A 19,023-nucleotide genomic window follows, 5' to 3' on the forward strand; every position below is an offset into this window, starting at 1 on the left:
TGGTGGTCAAACTATTTAATCACCTTCCTAGAAGTTATAGATCACGTATAATAATGGTTTCAAGGGGAAGGTGATTAAATTTTTAAAGGAAAGGTGTGTTTATAGCGTGAGCGAGTATTTGACAGGTATAGACCAGAAGTTAGACACATTATAAATAACTTAGATTAGTGAAACCTATTGTGGATACATCGAATGTGTTTATTTTGTGTTTTATTTTTATTATTAAGATGTATCTGTTTTGTTTCCAAATAAATAAATAAACTTAACATATTATTATGACATTATGTACATTTATGCGACATTTGCATTTTATAGATCTAAATGTAACACTTTCTTTGCAAATAAACGATTAATAATATATTCCTCCAAAACTTTATTTTATTTTATTCAAGCGTGATGTGAGGTGATGGGCCTTCTTCCGAAGATCATATAAAACAAAAAAAACTAAGCGACAACGCGTTCAACGCGATCAAAGTGGCTCAAGTGCGATACCGACCTTTTAAAATCGGTTAATTAATGCCGTTTTTACCGGGAAGCCGTTATAAAATCGCATTTGTTAGCGGTCTTTAAGTGGCGCCGGTGCAGAAGAAACAATGTGTCGTGGGAGTGAACGTTTCTAATACCATATTTGACACAAAGTTCCAATGTCATTTGTATGTAAATGACACGAAATGTTTTTAAGATAAATTTCGTTTATGTAATGTAGTGTGAAGAATTTGGGAAATATATTTAGATTTAGGTCGTTTAATGTCCAAAGCTTTGCTTATCTAGCTTTGGGTCCACGCCCACAGGGGGGGGGGATATTTGAAATTGAAATTTTAAGGAATAATTCCTAATTCAGTTCAATTTCTTTCAAAAGCTCGAGCACCTGAAGAGTACATTTAATGCATGTTTTCCTCGTAAAGGATGTTTGTAAACGAACCGTTACGACTTAGGGCTTTTAAAGACCAGCAACGCACTGGCGTTAAATAGTAGGCCCGCCTGTTGTCCCATAAGAAAACATTTTCTAAGTTTCTTTAATCTCTAAATACCGAGAACATCAAATCCCTGGATATTATGTTTATTTTAAATATACATTAAAGCAAATTGTGTATACCTACTTCGACGTCTAATACTTAAAACATGTTTAGGCCAACGAACAAATTCTCCTCCAAAGACTCGTAAAGTCTTCATACAAAATAATTCAAGTTTATTTTACTCAATACAACCGATTTTCAATACAATATAACTAAAACGTCAAGATTCAACATATATTTAATAGCTGTGATAATTTATTTATTTTATTTATTTATTATTTCACTACATAATGTACATAAGTATCTTACACGCACTCAACGGGGTCCACTAGCCGTGACCCCTTAAATAAAACACGACCTTAATCTAAGATGCTTTGATCCCGCTGAGTCACAATTACTCCGTACGATCAATAGAGAACAATTTTCTTAATAGATCTAAAGAAATGAAAAATAAAGCATTGGTATAGGAACTTCTATAGCTTCCTATTGAACTGGATTTATGAAAGAATTAATTCAACCTAAAAAGTTTTGGTAAGGCCAGCAACGCACCCAATGAAAATGGGTGTCTATGGGCTGCGATGACTGCCATTTTTGCGCAAGCCGTAGCTCGTTCTTGTTACAGATATCGGCAAACATCTTCTACCAATGCGGTAGATAAGTTTAAGGAAAAAAATTCTAGAAGCGCATTTAACTAAAGAAACCCAATAACAAACCCACGCCTTCAAAATTCCAACGTCACGGGATTATGTGACGTCACGTAAGTATTTTATCAAGAAGTGTCAATCCACTTTGTTGACTTTGGCCATGTGTATCAAAGCACCACTAAAGGGTATTGCGCCTCGCCCAAAAACCCCACAAATGTTTGACTATATGCGAATGTTTAGGCTGTAACGTCTCAATCTTAAGCGATAAAAATCGATCGATCGAAGAGGTAAATAATATTTCAGGTTTATAGCATTGAGTTAACAAAAAAATCCAGTATAAGGCATGGTCTTGTGGTATAACTTGTGACACAGCCACAAACACACAGCAAACTTTAATATAATAAAACAACTATTATTTTTAAATGAAAAGCGAGATGGTGTACCGATGTACCATGGATAGCTTGTATTAACAGATGGCTTTTACAATCCGTCGATTTATTGGCACACTTTTATCAATAATTGGATTAATATGTCTATCTCATGATGGTCATGATGGTCAAAAATAGATTTAAAATGGAGATAAGTTATTGGGTTTAGGCGAAAGTAGATTTTGTGTAAGGTTTACCTTAAAAGGTAGTAAAATGATAAGATTCCGGGACGTTTTATTGTAAATAAACTGCCCCATAACAAATTTCTCCGCATGTTACATTTTCGATTACATTTAAGACATTTGAAGCGTCTCATATATCTCAGGGTAATGTATAAAGGCATTCCAGAGACTTTCCCGTCTAATAAAATTCAATACATTTTTAACATACAGAAGGCAACTTAGTTCTAAATCACGATTCTGCATCATATTCTGAGCCTTTTGATAGATCACAATGTAACCTTGCTCTGTTGAATAAGTACTAGCATCATTTTCTCAAATATGTCTGTTTAGCAAATATCGCTGCGACAAGTTACATTAGCTATTTGCATTGTAGCCTTTTAATATTCAGGTAATCGAACCATTCACTACGCATAATTGTCCTGAATGCCATCGTTATCTTTAAGTATAAATAACATAATTGCCTATCCGTATCCTATAAAGGTCAAATCGTATGATACAGGTTTACAGTGATAATATTTATTCAATATTAAGTAACCATAATTAATTCCTTTCTCATAAGTACACAGTACAACAGTAGCATTGTGTTAAATGAATATATCGTTATGATATGTATGTGAGACGCTTCAGGGGATAGAGATATATGGGATGCATCAGCATTCAGCATCCCTTCTTTTGGCGCTTTAAAAATCAGCGCGAATGTGATAGGCTCTTGCTGGGCCAAGATTTTTCACATCATTCACGGCCAGAGAGGACCATGATTTCAAGGGCTAATCGCGTGGCGGTATGTAGTGTAAGAAGAGCAGATAATTGGAGAAAAATTGTAATAGTGTTACAATTTTTCTCCAACCAAGAGGCCATTAAAGAAACCGAGGTAGGCAATTTAAAAGGTGGGCCGACGAAATCTTGGAAATGGCTGGAAAGACCTGGTCGAGCCGAATTCCTTTCTTCCCGACCTAGGAAGGAAGGACCCTTCGAAGAAAGTGGGCTATGGAAGTATTGCATCTATATCTAGGAGAAGCTGTCTAGTAGACCATTAACACCAGTAGTGGTGGGCCTAGAGTCAGAACAATTTTTTTCTTACCGTGTTTTGTTTTAAATAAAGTTTACTAAAGTTGAATGCTTCCGTGTACACTACTCGTTTATTCGAAATTTTATACAAAAAGATAGCGGACGGGCTTAAATATCACAGGTATATAGACTGATACGTAATAAATGACATGCCTCATTTACCTATATAATAAAACATTTAGAAAATATTATAAAAAAAAGAAATAAATTAGTGGCGCTACAGCCTTAGGTCTGGGCCTCAGATTTATGTATCCGTATTATGATCATTTGTTAGTCTAATAGGCAAGATGGTGATTAGCCACCTGTGCCTGACACACGTCGACTTTTTGAGTCTAATGCTACCTGGTTTCCTCACGAGGTTTTCCTTCACCGTACGAGCGAATGCTAAATGCGCACATAGAAAGTCCATTGGTGCACAGGTTGGTTGATTCGCAGGCTGCAGCCACTTGGCCAACACAACAACACAATTACAAAATATACACACACTTACAACTATTTTTTTTCAAGAACCAATTTTTTCGACTTCCGGTATCCTGATGGCCACTTTTTTATTCTCTTTCTCCAATAATATAGAAAAATGAAAAAACTAATTCATTTAAGCTATCGCTTCATACTCAATGTATGTTTAAATTGAGTATGAAGCGATGTATGTAATACGATGAATGTATGTTTAAATTGATTAAGAAAAACCTGCATCATGCGGACACACCACACACACGTTCACATAATTATATACCATCACATTCACACTATCACAGCCGAATTAGTTACACAAGCAAATACTTAGATAAAGTAAGTAGCAAAATGTTTTTCATACATTTTATTGATGTTTTCCTTGGCAAATGAACTTACTAATGTATGAACCGTTTTGTGCATGTAATATTCCATATTTGGTATTTATCTAGAATAAATAATTTATTTATAGTATTACGAAATAAATATCTGTTCTTAATTTTAAAGGTACCAAAACTAATTAAAACTCCTAATTATTATTGATAAATTATTTTCTCCTAAATACAGCCTTACTGCTGTATATTTACAATACATATATTGACTCCACGTGTAGATAACAATGTTGCATTGGCTGCGCGTGCACATATTCAATACACTTTAGGGTGACAATCATTTGAAGTCAAACAATAAATAAATTTATGTATGTACTTATACTTTAATATGGAAAATGCATTTCACTTGTTACAACTGGTAATTAACTCCTAATTAAGAAGATACGTTTTAGTATTTAATAATAATTTTAATAACTACTAAAAGTTTGTACAATGAAAGCACAAATAGAAATGATGTCTTGATTTCATTAACAATTCTATGAGTCTTACAAATAATTCGCTAAGATTAAATAATAATAAATTTGCCTTAATTTGAGTAGTATAATTTATGTTTAATTACATTGAATATTGACTTCACAAACACTTGAATGGTTCATGGGCCTAGTCAGAAGATTGGAGTTATAAAATAGAACCCAATCGTCTTCCCCTTTATAGAGACTGTTAGTAGTGTTATACATTTTCTTATGTTAAAGATGCTTTTAACTGAATTAGGATAGATAAATCTTATTAGTCTTAAGTCAGATTAGATCGTAATATGAAGTCGTCTTTGTGAAGAGACTTGTCACACAAATGCACGATTTCCTACAAATTATTCCAACTGTCTTTCATCTTTGCTACAATATTCCAATCATACCCCGCTCTTTTATTTCATTTTTTAGGCGACTCTCCTTTTTCACGTCCGTCTAAGTAAAACTGCTAAATCATAGTTTTGCGCATATGAAGCCATTCCTATATATTGTATATAAGTGTAGTACACAAAGCTTTCCTATATTTACGTTATAAATGGTTGCCCTGAATCGTATTAATAAACAAACGGCGCCTCGTGTTTACGAAGCATTACATATATAATATAATACATGAGTATTATGTTAATAGAGTGATATAAATTCAATTATTCTGTTTTATGTTATGTTCATTTTTTTTATTTTTTTGCGACTGAAACACATGCCTGCTGCTAGCTGTGGTCTGTGGCAGAATGACCAGCGATGTAGAACAGTCTGCTCCTCCACCACACACATAAAACGTACCTTGTTCTTGAAAAAAAATCGTTATCTCTCATGCTTTTTTATTTTTTCTTTGATTATTGATATTTGGCGTGTGTGTGTGTTTTGATAGTTATAAATATTATGTAATTTTTTGTACACAATATGGAAGTGTTCGTTTTCTAGAAGTCTCATAGTGCTTCGACAATTTCATCTCCTCAAATCCTTTGTGATTTTTTGCACACGAAGAAAAATCCATTTTTGCACGTGGTTTTAAGGAAGGCATCCGGGGTAACAGACGTTTAAACCACTACGCCAACAATGCTTTATAAAACAAAACGATTCAGCTACACAAATAAATAAAAATCGCACTCTTTAGTATCAAGACGAGAAGAGTTTAACTTGGATTAAATTATTAATAATCTATAAGGTTATAAAGAGGAAAGATTTGTATGTATGTTTGTAACGAATGGGCTCAAAAAGTACTGGACCGATTTAAAAAATTCTTTCACCATTCGACTGCTATATTATCATCGATTAGTATATTTTAATTGCAACAAAAATAAGGAACCCCACTAGAACTACAATAATATTAGACAAGGTGTAAAAAAATGCCGGTAAAATATCTTTCATCGCATTTCGAAAACTTGATAGAGCACAAAAAATGTTCCATAATATCAAGGAACAAATTCTATGACAATGTTTAAAAAAATAAAAGTTTTATTTTTTAATTTTGTTTACATGTGATATGTTGTACTGTAGTATTACATAATAAGTTTTTTAATGCATGAGTTTTAAGTTACTGTAATAGAAAATAAGTTCTCAGTATACCATAAAATTCCTGATCAAGGCCATTCCAATGGCAATGTTGGTTCTATGGAGTAAGAATTTTATTTTTTATTTGTTATCATGCTTATTCAAGGTCTACATAGTATTATGTATTCACGACCTTATGTTTACATTTTTACTTCCTTATTCGTTCACAAGCCTACATATATTTTTTAACAATAGCGACGAAGCTTTTGTGAAAAGATTTTCACATTGATATAGATTAATATTTCAAGATTAATCAGACTAATGTTATTCATTCTTATAAATAAACTTCTTGTTTTTTTTTAAAATATTAAATAATTATTAATATTATTAAGAAAGTAGTTAATACCGTTTATTTAAATCGTTATGATGAAGAATATAGGTCTAAAAATGTTTATATAAAAATAGAACTAAAAAATTTCTAAAAGAAAATCCCATCTAAAAATACGGAGATTATTAATATAAATATTTATTTGTGACAAAACACGATCGATAAAAATAATGTTTATATCGTCACCCACTCTAAATTTACAATAAAATACATTTGGTAAACAAGTCTGACTTTTGAAATAACACTCGCATATTCGCATATTATCATATCACGTTTGTATCGCGTGTATGATAATAATTATAATGCTTATTAATGGTCAAACAGAGGAATATAATTTCAATTACATCTGTGTTAAGAATAAAAATTATATATATTTTTGATATTTGTATATCATATGTTGTACACCTAGTAATAAAAATATAAATGTAGTATTTTTACACACTGAATATACAGCGGGTATAATTCAGAACTGGTTTTGCCGAGCTCATAATGTCTGAATAATTGCGTTGCTCTCGACCTATTAAGAATAACTGTTAAAAACAACCGAAATAAAATGAGTTTAAAGGAAAAAGGATAAGTATCAAATTTTTGGAAGTCGCCACAAAAATATTTTTTAAAGTAGCGGTCGTATATCATAACTGTAAAAAATAAAACAAATAATAAGGCAAATTATTTTCCAGCACCTCACATTTAGAACCAAAGCATGAAGCCTTTGTTTCGCAGTAACAATTTAGTTGTTTCTTTGAAATATTAAGTATGAACTGTCGTTTGTTTTATATTAAATTTCAGTTGGATATTACTTACTTATGTTTTCTGTTTCATATATATTGTTTAGGTTCGGCTTTGTATATTGTCTAAGTGTTTTATTTAATAACATGTATGTTAGCTGTCAGATTACTAAAAAAAAAAGGTCTTATCTGTACCACAAAGAATAGAGCGTACCGATTGTTAAACCGGCAACGCACTCGCTATCTCGGAGGATGAGTGTCCATGGGCGGCGGTGTCACCACGAATCAGGTAAGCCTCCAGCTCAAAAAGCTAATCTTTAACCTTAGATGAGCCTCTTCCATTCCTAATAAATAGCTTCGTTTCATTAATAGCTATACAAGAAACGACTGAAGAAATCAAATCACTGTTATTTTATTCAGAATACAAATGTTTTTATTCATGTAAAACCAGTATTTGAAACATTTTGGTGATTCAAACAAGTCCATTATAATATTGAATTATTAAATCAGTCAAAAACTTTCTCCTAGATTTACGGAGAGAGGAATATTTTAACAAAAATTGCTTTTACGAGACTAATATCTACTGTGCATAGTACTCCGCTGCGGCTAGATTTTAAAAATATTTTGAAAATCAATATTATCTCAATAAACTCTTCTCTCTTCTATCTTTAAATCAATATTACTCAGAGATCATTCTACTAGTGTAAGTGATTTTAAAATCAGTAGAATTTTATTTCTTAAGCACACTGTGTGACTGTATTTTTTTTATAAGAATATTGTAAATATAGTTGCAATATTTGTAAATATGTGAGCACCAATGATCTCCATAATAATTTAGCGAAATTATATTATTAGAAGGAGTCCCTTTAGGCAAGGTTCCGAAGATACTGGTAGTGTTCCCCCATTGAATAGCTAATTATTTGTACGAGGTAACTGCCAGCTCTTCGGTGTCCTGTGATGTCGACTAATCCTTTTGATATTTCCCTAAAAAGCCTTATAGCGATAGGACCCCACGGACCAAGGGTCTCGACATTTTTGCATTATTCTTGAACGTGAGACACCATCCCAACCCCAAGGTACTTGATGATGACTGTTGGCTGATCACGAACCAACTCCACTCTATTGCAATAACATCGGGTAACAGAAAGGGTTTTCGCCTCCGTTCTATACAAAAAAAATCTAAAATAGATAATGCTTAGATCATTAGAAATGCTGATTAAATAGTCGTATTATAATCTAAAGTCAAAAGTGACCGAATCACGAATGCCACGAGTCTGTCATCCTAATATTTATTTATGTTAATTGATTTATCTTCCATACAATTATAGCTCTTAAACGATATACATAAAGGTTAATATCGTATGAATTATTATTTTCAACATCGAAATAGAATGTTGCAAGACAAGTGGTTCTGTTTTAGGGCTAGTGAATGTTTTAACTTACGACAAATCTCAAATTCTAGTTATTAAGAAACTGCAATATAAAATTTCGAATACATATCATCCGTATCACCTTGACGTCGTTGACCCGTCGTTCTAGAACTGAGCAGTTTTTAACGCAATTTTTGCCGCGCACCACCACTATGACGAACCAGCTGCCTACTGCAGAATAAGAGTACCAATATTTAAAAGGCCGGCAACGCAGTTGCGAGCCCTCTCGCATTCTGAGTGTCCATGGAGGGCGGATCTCGGGCGGGAGATCTCATTCATAAATATTTTCATAGACTCTGCGCTTGCCCTGATTTGGCGTTTTGGGTCATTATGGGTTAAATCATTTTCTTTAAGTTTGCCTGGAAAGGACAGGTTAACAGTGATAAGGCCGATGCAACACGTAATCGTTTTTTAGTTAAGTTATTTATTACGTATGTCATAAAAATCATTTATTCATATAGGTGACACAATGTACACTTATAAACGTCAAGAAAAGAAATATACATTAAATGCTTCTAATTTTACATTTACTGCCAGTTCTCATATCAAGGGCATAGAATGGAAAAGAACTTACAATAAACTCTTCGCCACTCTTTTTAACCGCCAAGTTTTGTGCAATATACGTGCCAGAGTACCAGAGATAGAGATAAATAATTTATACTGTTTAATAGGCTTATTAAATTCCTCTTCAATATCGACTACTAAGAACAAGAGAGGATTAATACTCTAACCTAGATGACATTGTTCAGCTTAATAAGTGGTATATACAATTTTTATGCGACAGGAGGACGTAGAGAGCACCGACTATATTTCTAAATTATTAAAATGTCCCACCGTACAAATCTGGGACAGACGGTTGATTAATCAGATAAATACGGGAAGTTCGCACAATGAGCTGTGAGATGATATGAGGCCCTACGGGTGTACCATTAATGCTAGCTGGAAACTCGGGGATAATAAAGTGTCATCACATTGAGAGGAAGTGAAGGAGTATTTGGTTTAAGCGAGTACGAAAATAAAATGTATGGCGCAACAGACTTTTTAGGTCTGGGCCTCAGATTTCTGTATCTAATTCATGTCTTTGTCAATCAAATAGACAAGCGGGTGATCAGCTTCCTGCGCCTGACACACACCGTCATTTGTTCCTTCACCATTCGAGCGAAAGTTAAGTGTGCACATAAAAAGGAAGTCTAATAAAAAAACCATAAAAGTGTGTGAGATAAAGATAAAATAATGCGTTTGTAGTATTATAAAACAAAAATATTTAAAATTAGAGCAGCAACCAATTGATTTCATCAAGGCTCTATGAGCAGGGTATCTGTGGAGCAGGACCACCATGTTTCCAAGCATGCAGCCCATCACTGTTCTACTGGGTACTATACATTAAATTAAACTTCATGAATAAATTGTATATTGAATTTATTACTGAAGTTTAATTAAAAAACGATATCATTAGTTGCTCTAAAGAATGTTGGGTCAGAATATGGGTGGAAAATCTTAACCTCAGACTTAGCGCTAAGTATGACATATGAAGGGAAAGAGAATGAATCACTGTCAAGAAAAAATATTATTGAGATAATAACAAAAAAATATTTATTCTTAAAATCAATGTATTAGAACGATTTGTGAATCGTTATAAAACACTTTTTATTACAAATTATAAAGAAAACTTATAACTTTAATGAAATTGCGTCTATCAAAGATCAAAGTCACTTCACTATGATGCTTTTTACATGAATATTTCATTTTTTTTCACAAATTTACGGCTTCATACATATTTTGAATGATATATTTTTTTATTATTTCATTTATTTTCAATTATTACCAGTTTTAACACGAGAAAACACGTTCTTGGCTCATGCCAACTACATGCAGCAAAGAAAAAACAGAACAGATCTACTGTCATCTGTCATACAGATGTCAAAAAAACGGTCAGTATCCATAGAAAATGATATTTTTTTGTGACTGAATTCTTTTGATTTCACCATTACTAGATGGCATTGTCAACTTTGTAATAAGTACTGACTATAATCCTTCTTTCTCTGTCTTTCAGATGTCAAAACCTTATTTGACGTCACACTAAGACTACCCTAATCCAGTTTCTTTTTTGGACCCCAAAGAACTTACTAAGATCCCAATTTTTTGGTTGCTTGGAAATGGGCAAACGAGACGTTTATATCGGAGTTAATCTACGTGTTTGCATGACACTTGATAAGATATTGTTTGTTAGTCTATTACAACATGAAAATTTTATCATGATAATATCCGCGTGTTTAGAGTAGTAGAAAGGGTAATTTTCTATACTAAAACCCGACCAAATTACTTAATTAATATATAAGTTAATATATTTTATTTAACAGAATATATTCAATTGAACAAGCATTTAAAAAATACCACTAAAAGGAATAGCGGATAGTTTCTTGCCAGTTCTCGTCCGTTTGACACAACGGCAGTTAATGTACAATTTCCTAAAAGTAAAACTAAAACCTACATTAGTATAAAAGTGATGTTTCATGTAATTCTTATAAGAACATGTGTAAAATACATAACAAAGCATATTTTTAGAACGGTCAACGACCTGTTATCAGCGTACAGCATATTTCAAATTGAAATTATCGTAGTGAACTATTGATTTGAATTGATTTCTCTTCCTACCTTTTATAATTGTTTAGAATTGTATTTGTGTTTTTAACAGTTTTTTATGAATTATATTTAGTAAATTGATAACATGATTATAACATCTAAAATAGGGGTCAAGGCTCCAATTATGATTTTGTCCCAATGGGTGTCGAGACCCTTGGTCCGTGGGGTACTATCGCTATAAAGATTTTTAAGGAAATAGTAAATACGTTAGTCGACAGGAGACTGAAGAGCTAACAGCTACCTCGGACCAAGAATTAGTCTAGCTATTCAAAGGGGAACTCTGCCAGTACCGTGGAACCTTGCCTAGAGGGACTCCTTTTAATAATATATTTCAGTTATTACAGTCAACACTGTTTACGACGACGTCATTTAAAATATACCGGTTATATTAACCAAAAAAAAAGGTCAAAATAAAATAGGTCCCGGCAGAAAATATTAAAATGACATCGGCTACTACGACTATCGGTTTTAACGACCACATATCAATTGTCCCAGTAACAGATTTTGACTGTGTAATATATTTTTAAGGTTATTATCATATATGTATCCCTCATAGTTTTAATTGCAATATGGAAATATAATAGATAAATACACGTCTATGACGAAATAAATTAAATCTTCGAAGTGAAAGATGATAATGATAAGCGACATAAATAGCTGTAGAATGTCTATATATATGTGCGCGTGTTAGAAGCGAATATGTGTGCTATATTTAGTAAGATAGCATATCAAGGTCTCTTATGTCAAATGCAGAACATTTTTATCATACAGTAGTCCGTCTTTTATTATCAAAGTGTTGACGTATCTCCCGACAGCAGGGCTATGTGGAACTCGACTCCAGGTACTTTGCTACTCTGAGAATCGTGTGAGCTACTCGTATAGCCACTAAAAACACCTTCGGTACCAACACGACCGCATTAATGAAGCCCTAGGGCTCGCTTCCTCGTTCTACTTCTTTCCCCTCCCCTTCCATATCTCAAAAAGGTTTTTGCAGACTCTTCGCTCTTTTTAGGAGTATTTGCTCGCAGAAGGAAGTCATGGCCTCACTGATTTCAAGCACATCCAAATTAAAACCAGAGAGAGAGAGAGAGAGATCGTACAAAGAGAGATTGAGAGTAAAAAATATTAATAATAAATCCGACAATTTAATAGATTACAGTTTCATTTTTGTAAAACTAATAATAATCTTCCTACTGTACAGTATATTGTTACGGAACGTTTTAATTTAATTTTAATTATAAATAACGCTTATCAACACCGTGGAATATAATAATATTCATTATTTCGATATTAAATAATTGTATTGAAATAAATTAGCTTCTGTATTAATCTAAGAAAATTATTTAATTTCTACATCCGGTCTCTCCTTACCGCTCGTGAAAACAAGGATTTAGGATATTAATTTTTTTAACAGTAATCATATAATAGTTTTTGAACAAGATAAAAAAATCCGGCAATCAAATTGAATACAGTTAAAACCAACAACCTTGGACCTGCAATGCCGGAAGATTGCGTGTGTGTTTCCGACTTTTGTGGGATTGGTTCGCTCTTTTATTAAGGCACCTATCAGATTAACTCCATACAGCAGGTTCCATAAAGTGATGGTACGCGGCAGACAGTGCCTTTATAGCCGTAATATTTTGTAAAACACACATTAAGCCACCAAAATTCAGTACATAATTAACGTGTTTGCTCCATTAATATAATAAAACCCAGTAAAATGTTATTAATATCTTATCATGTATAAATATTGATTAATCTCTGATAATGTCTGATTTTAGTAACGGATTTAGGCATTATACATTAGCAAAAGCGAAAAGCGATTTATAGATGTTAGGCTAGTGCCTCGTTTTCTATGTAACAGGGGTCAAACGGGCAGAAGGCTCATCAGACAGTGATGCCGCAGCAATAATTGGTATACTTTTCTTGAAGGAACCTAAGTCGAATTGCTTTGGAAATATATCGGTTGTATATAAAACTGCATTGAAAACGCTCAGTTGTGGAACGAATTGTTGAAGACGTCCGATGATGAAACTTATCTCTATGCTAACGAATCCAGCGTCTAGATACCAAAGGCATCATCCCACTTGTCCCACCTTTTCACCCAGAGCGCGTTTTGGTCAAACCTCATTGATATCCAGATTCTGATAAACGAAGAAAGATGTCCATAGTTGTTTTTTTTTTCATAATTTTGGTAATCGTTTTGTTTGAAAGCAAGCTTGTCGCATTAGAAGTTGTTATGTTTTTCTGCATATTGGTTATGAGCCATGAACGTATTGCGAGTGTTAGCAAGCCTGTGTAAATATAATAAAAACATTATCTCTAAAGGTAAAGCAAGGCATAGAAAACTTGCTTATTAATTATTACAGACGAAGTCCTTATAGTAACGATATATATATATACTATATTTCATTATAAAATGTCAAAATAGCTAGCTAATTACGTAACAAAATGAGACAGATTTTATAACTTTTTACGGTAGAAAAACCGAGTTGCAGTTGTCTGTGTTTCTTTTTACATATTTTCCCGCTTGTAGCACAATATGGAGATTTAAATTATCATATTCTAACGTGATATGATTTGTTATGGTAATTGGGTGACTACAATATGTAACAGATGTCTATCTATGTTTTATATTCATATATTAGGATTTACTGTACACATGTGTGAATATATCTATTCTACGAGTATTACAAACCCTGGCTAGTGGCTGTCACTAAAATAGCAAACAATAAGCATTTTTGATAATGTTTTTAGATGGTTGATGTACTAAAATATATCATTCTTCGTTTGTGCTTTTGACTACAAAATCAGAGTAATTTCCATCCCTTTATATCTCCCGAGTGTGGTACATGAGTACCTGCTTAAATCAGTTCATCGACATACTATGAATCTAGTATATTTATATCACAATAGCTGAGAATTTAAAACATCTCATCACAAAACTTTGATGGCATTTAGGTTGAGAAGCGTGCCAATACAATGCACATACCAACTTATATTGAATACAAGTTTCGTTATTCAGTATATAACAATATTACTAAAATAAATGGTTGAAATTAAAAAATTAGATCACCTAAAATTGAACGTTAAATAATATAGAGTTGATTCTAGTTGCCCCTTTCAAAAGGTAGTTTCGTAAAATAGATTTTACAATATAAATGATTATTTATTTACTGTGGTGCCAAATGTTAACAGAAAAATATTTAAAAAACTATCGGTTCTCACTTATAACTTGAGAACGTGGGTATGTTCTAAGGCCATTAATTAATGTTAATCAAATTAATGGGTAGCACTGAGTTAACATCTTTCAAGGATAAGAAGGTAAGCGCAGTTTTGGAACCGAAGGAGGCATAAAGTAGACTTTTATATTAACTATAAAACATTAATAATTAGATAATATACATTCAAGAATAAAAATTAAATATCCATTCGTTATGTTATAAATCGTCTTTAAACAATAAAGAGGATAAATAATTGAATAATAATAATAATATTTTAGTGTTTATATTTTAAGGTTAGTTTATGTTAAAGTAGTAGCAATAATTTGTAAAATGAATAGAAAATTTAATAAATATTTGTATGAAATGAAACATTATAATAGATATCAAATACCTTAAACAAACAAACAAAAATATCTTTATTCATATAGGTAAACAAGTACACTTATGAACGTCAAAAAAATTAAATTAATTGTGAATTTACATTTACTGCCAGATCTCAAATCAAGGGCGGAGAACGGAAGAGAACTGGCAATAAAGTCTCCGCCACTCTTTTTAATCAGCAGTGTGGAACAGCCTGCTCCTCAGCATAATACCAGGGCCAGGGCCAATTTAAACCACACACATTAGATACTTAAACGTACCTTGTTCTTTAAAAAAAATTTCACACTACATTGTCACTTTGTGTTTCTGTGTGTATGTTTTGTTAATTATATATTATGTTGTCTATGGATATATTTCGCTGCACACTCGCTGAAATTACAAGAATTGCATTATTTATAATTACGTTCAAAACCGTTTTGAACAAAATACCGGTTATGTTGACCAAAATGAAAGGTCCCGGCTGAATTCTTATTATTAAGTTATTATTATTGTATTAGGTTCTTTAATAACGACATCGGCTATTACGACCATCGGTTTTTACGACCCAATATGAGTAACCCCTTCGATGTCGTTTAGAAGAAATTACCCACTACCTCACAAACTCTTTAAATTATTAACATACATGATGTCATCGTAAAGTTATTATTCTGTTAACAACAGACAATATACGGTTTGAAAATATTCGTCAATATTAATGATTATACCGTAAAATCGCCCGCGTGAAATTTTCTACACACAGACTTGTTTGACAAATCAAACAATTCAGTGACGTCATAAAAGTATTAATAGAAAACTTTATTTCATGCATATTCTTCGCGCTGATACGAGAATGTTTTTAACATTTAAATGGGCGTTCTCTGATATGTTAAGCACTTCCTCAGTAGACACATAAATTCAATTATGACTGCGGGACGTATAAAAAACTTGAGAACTAATTAAACTCTTCTATTCTTTTGCCGGTATCTGTACCAAGTGGGGGCAGAGGCGATTCTCGGCTCTTAGCAGAGACATGCCCTTGCTTCCGCCTTTATTTGTAATATCTAAATTAAATAATGTTTGTAAAGAGTGTTTTAAATTTTCGTATAGTAGAACTTTTAGTTTATTTTATTTATATAAGATTTGGTTATGCGCTTCTTGCACTTTTTTTTGTTGGCTGGAAGATATCGCTTGTTAGCGATAATGCCGCCTGTTGCATCCCATATAAGTTTTATGTATTTTATTTCTTTTTCTATAAATGTTACGATGTGTAAAGAAATAAATAATGTTAAAGTTTGTCTATGCTTATGTCCCAATCAATTTAAGCAATTTAGAATACCTCTACGATAGCAAAGGGCAATGTCGTTTGTAATTCGGCCAATCATAATTTGGGTCTGAACCCTTCATTGTGTAGTTGCGCGTGCGACCTCAATAACGTAAAACTGGTAATACAAATATGGAAACTGGGCGTGTTTCCGTAATAACTGATGCTCTGAATATAAGATTTTGTTGTCACGTGTACATTTTTTTAAATAAAACTAGATTGAAGTGTTACAATCCCACCTGATGTTTATTTATTTAAGATCACCACATCTTACATAATTGTATTCACAGTAAATGTTACAAGCTATCTTTTCTAAAATATCCGCAAAACAGCGATTCATATTTTATTTTTTATTTGGTTCAAAACCATTTTGAACCATTTTCAAAGCCATTTTAGGTGGTCTAATTGGAATAAATGATTTGACTTGACTTTTAAATAAATATAAACTTTGTACCAAACATGTTTTATTACCATAAAAATTTAACCTACGTTTGAGCTATCAGTAATAAAAAAGATAAAAATAATTGCCGAGATCTATAACAGTTATCAAGACGGGAGACGATACAAAACGATGGTGTTTTCAGTTAGAAATAGAATGAGCTATCGCGCGGTCAACGTCCGCATTATCACTATATTGTGTCCCTTTTAAGACGGTATCTTTGCTTCAGTAATTTAAAAAAAATGTTCAAAAAAAATATATGAGAATAACAAAATTTATTTTTTAGTATATACTTAGTAATTGTTTGTGTTAATTCAAATTCCCATTTAATTATAAAACCCACCAACCGAATTAGTTCAATTTAACCGACTTATTAAAGTCATCAGTGCGAACTGTAATATTGTTGGAAATAATATTTGTTTATCGTCTGCCAAATGTTATATTGTTTGTCGGCAAATTTCTTGAATACTAACGCGGATCAGATACAGAATAGTTTAGAGTTTTTTTGATATGGTTAACACATTTATTGTATTACTTATATTATTTTTTTAATGTTAGACATTTGGCGTCAGTTTAATTGATTTAATTCATCCTTAACTACAGGGCTCATATTAAAATTCATGAGTTGTCAACTCAGCGGCGCCGAAGCTACTAGCTATACGGACGCTTTAATTATTATAATTGAATCAATCACTCGTGAAAAGCCAATTATAATTAAAACAAGAAAATGTTTTGCGTATTTTTTTTAATAAGTCCCCTTATACTTCCATTATAGCATATAAAAAAAGGATTTTATAAAATACAGTTTTTTATCTTAACTACGGTTTTAAAGAATAAAAATTAACAATTTTTGACATTTGCCTTTGCATTAACCTTCACTAAAGGCACCTTAAACTTTCACCTATAAAAACCTCACACAGATTTCAATGTTAAATGAAATCTGTGTGAGGTTGCTAAATAGTGAGCTAACATTATGGAACCTCATTTATGACATAGAATTAAGACTAATAACTGACTAGCATGGTGAATATCATGAACGTTCATGAAACAAGCGTGGAATGTCACGACCGAAGTGGATCCGCGGTCAAAAAAAAGGGGGAACACATAAATAAATATATAAATTTGAGATAAATACTTCTTCTTCAGTGTTAATATATTGTCGTACAACGAAGAGCGGTTCGAATCGTCGACGACAAATCCCTCTCCGAGTGGCTTGATCCTTTAGCGTTGCGTAGAGATGTGGGGTCACTCTGCATCTTCTACCGCATTTACCATGGAGAGTGTTCGGAGTTCAGAGAGTTGTTCGGACTAATACCTGAAGCTGAGTTTCATCATCGGACTTCGAGGCACAATGCGAGTTTCCACCCGTATCACCTGGACGTCTGCCGTTCCACAACTGAGCGTTTTTAAGGCAGTTTTTGCCGCGCACCACCACTTTGTGGAACCAGCTAAGCAGCCAGTGAAACCGAACCAATTCGACTTAAGGTCCTTCAAGAATTGAGCGTACCAATTCTTTAAAAGACCGGCAACGCACTCTTACTCGGGCTCACTTGAGCCCTTTGACGTCGAGTGTTCATGGGCGGCGGTATCACTTAACATCTGGTGAGCCTACTACCCGTTTACCCCTTGTTCTATAAAAAAATCGTTCTTCAATGTTCAATTCCGTTATTAAATCGGCGGACGCATTAGCTATGTAAGATATCAATGAACGAATCCGCGACGTTCGAATACATCATTTGAAATTAAAACATCATTAGTAGGCAATGTGAACGAAGTCATAAATTTAGTCCATACAAACTGTGTATGAATATTAAATGTATGATAAGCGTTGCTAAGGCATTGCAAATAGAATTATAACCAGACATTTATATTGTTCAATGATAATTTAACATTTGTGTCAATAAATACGATAATGAACAGTGAATCATTTATTTTATGTTTTTGTCGACCGGTCAGCGGTTGGTGTTGATATAATAAACCAATTGGAAATCTAAAATAATTAAACCTATGCAAATCAACACTACAACGGTTTTTTTTAGCTCAGGGCCTCAGATTTCTGTATCTGTTTCAGTATAATTGTCAATAATCTGTGCTTCGACTTTTTGTGTCTAAGGCAAGCCAGCCAGCAAGTTTCCTGCCAATGTTTTCTTCTTTCTTCACTACTGCCAAATAAAGACATCATACAAATGGCCTGAACAATAGCCAGCCAGTTTATTAAATGTAACAAACGCTGCGTCGACGTAATCTTTCAGGCCGCTGGTTAATCGTCGCCGTTTAGTTAAACGGCTAGGATGTTAATTGAACAGCTAATTAAGCTAGTTGGCTGCGACATATATATCTCCCCGACAC

The 19,023-nt window shown here is 32.9% G+C and overlaps 1 protein-coding gene across 1 annotated transcript in view; it reads right to left on the minus strand.

Moving 5' to 3' along the window:
* LOC111004125 (GATOR complex protein NPRL2) overlaps positions 1-19,023 on the minus strand; it is a 28,709-nt gene that overhangs the window by 4,632 nt on the left and 5,054 nt on the right. The gene's annotated exons all lie outside the window — the stretch shown is intronic.

Source organism: Pieris rapae, chromosome 4, assembly GCF_905147795.1.
Source record: "Pieris rapae chromosome 4, ilPieRapa1.1, whole genome shotgun sequence".
In the NCBI taxonomy this organism is placed as follows: domain Eukaryota; kingdom Metazoa; phylum Arthropoda; class Insecta; order Lepidoptera; family Pieridae; genus Pieris; species Pieris rapae.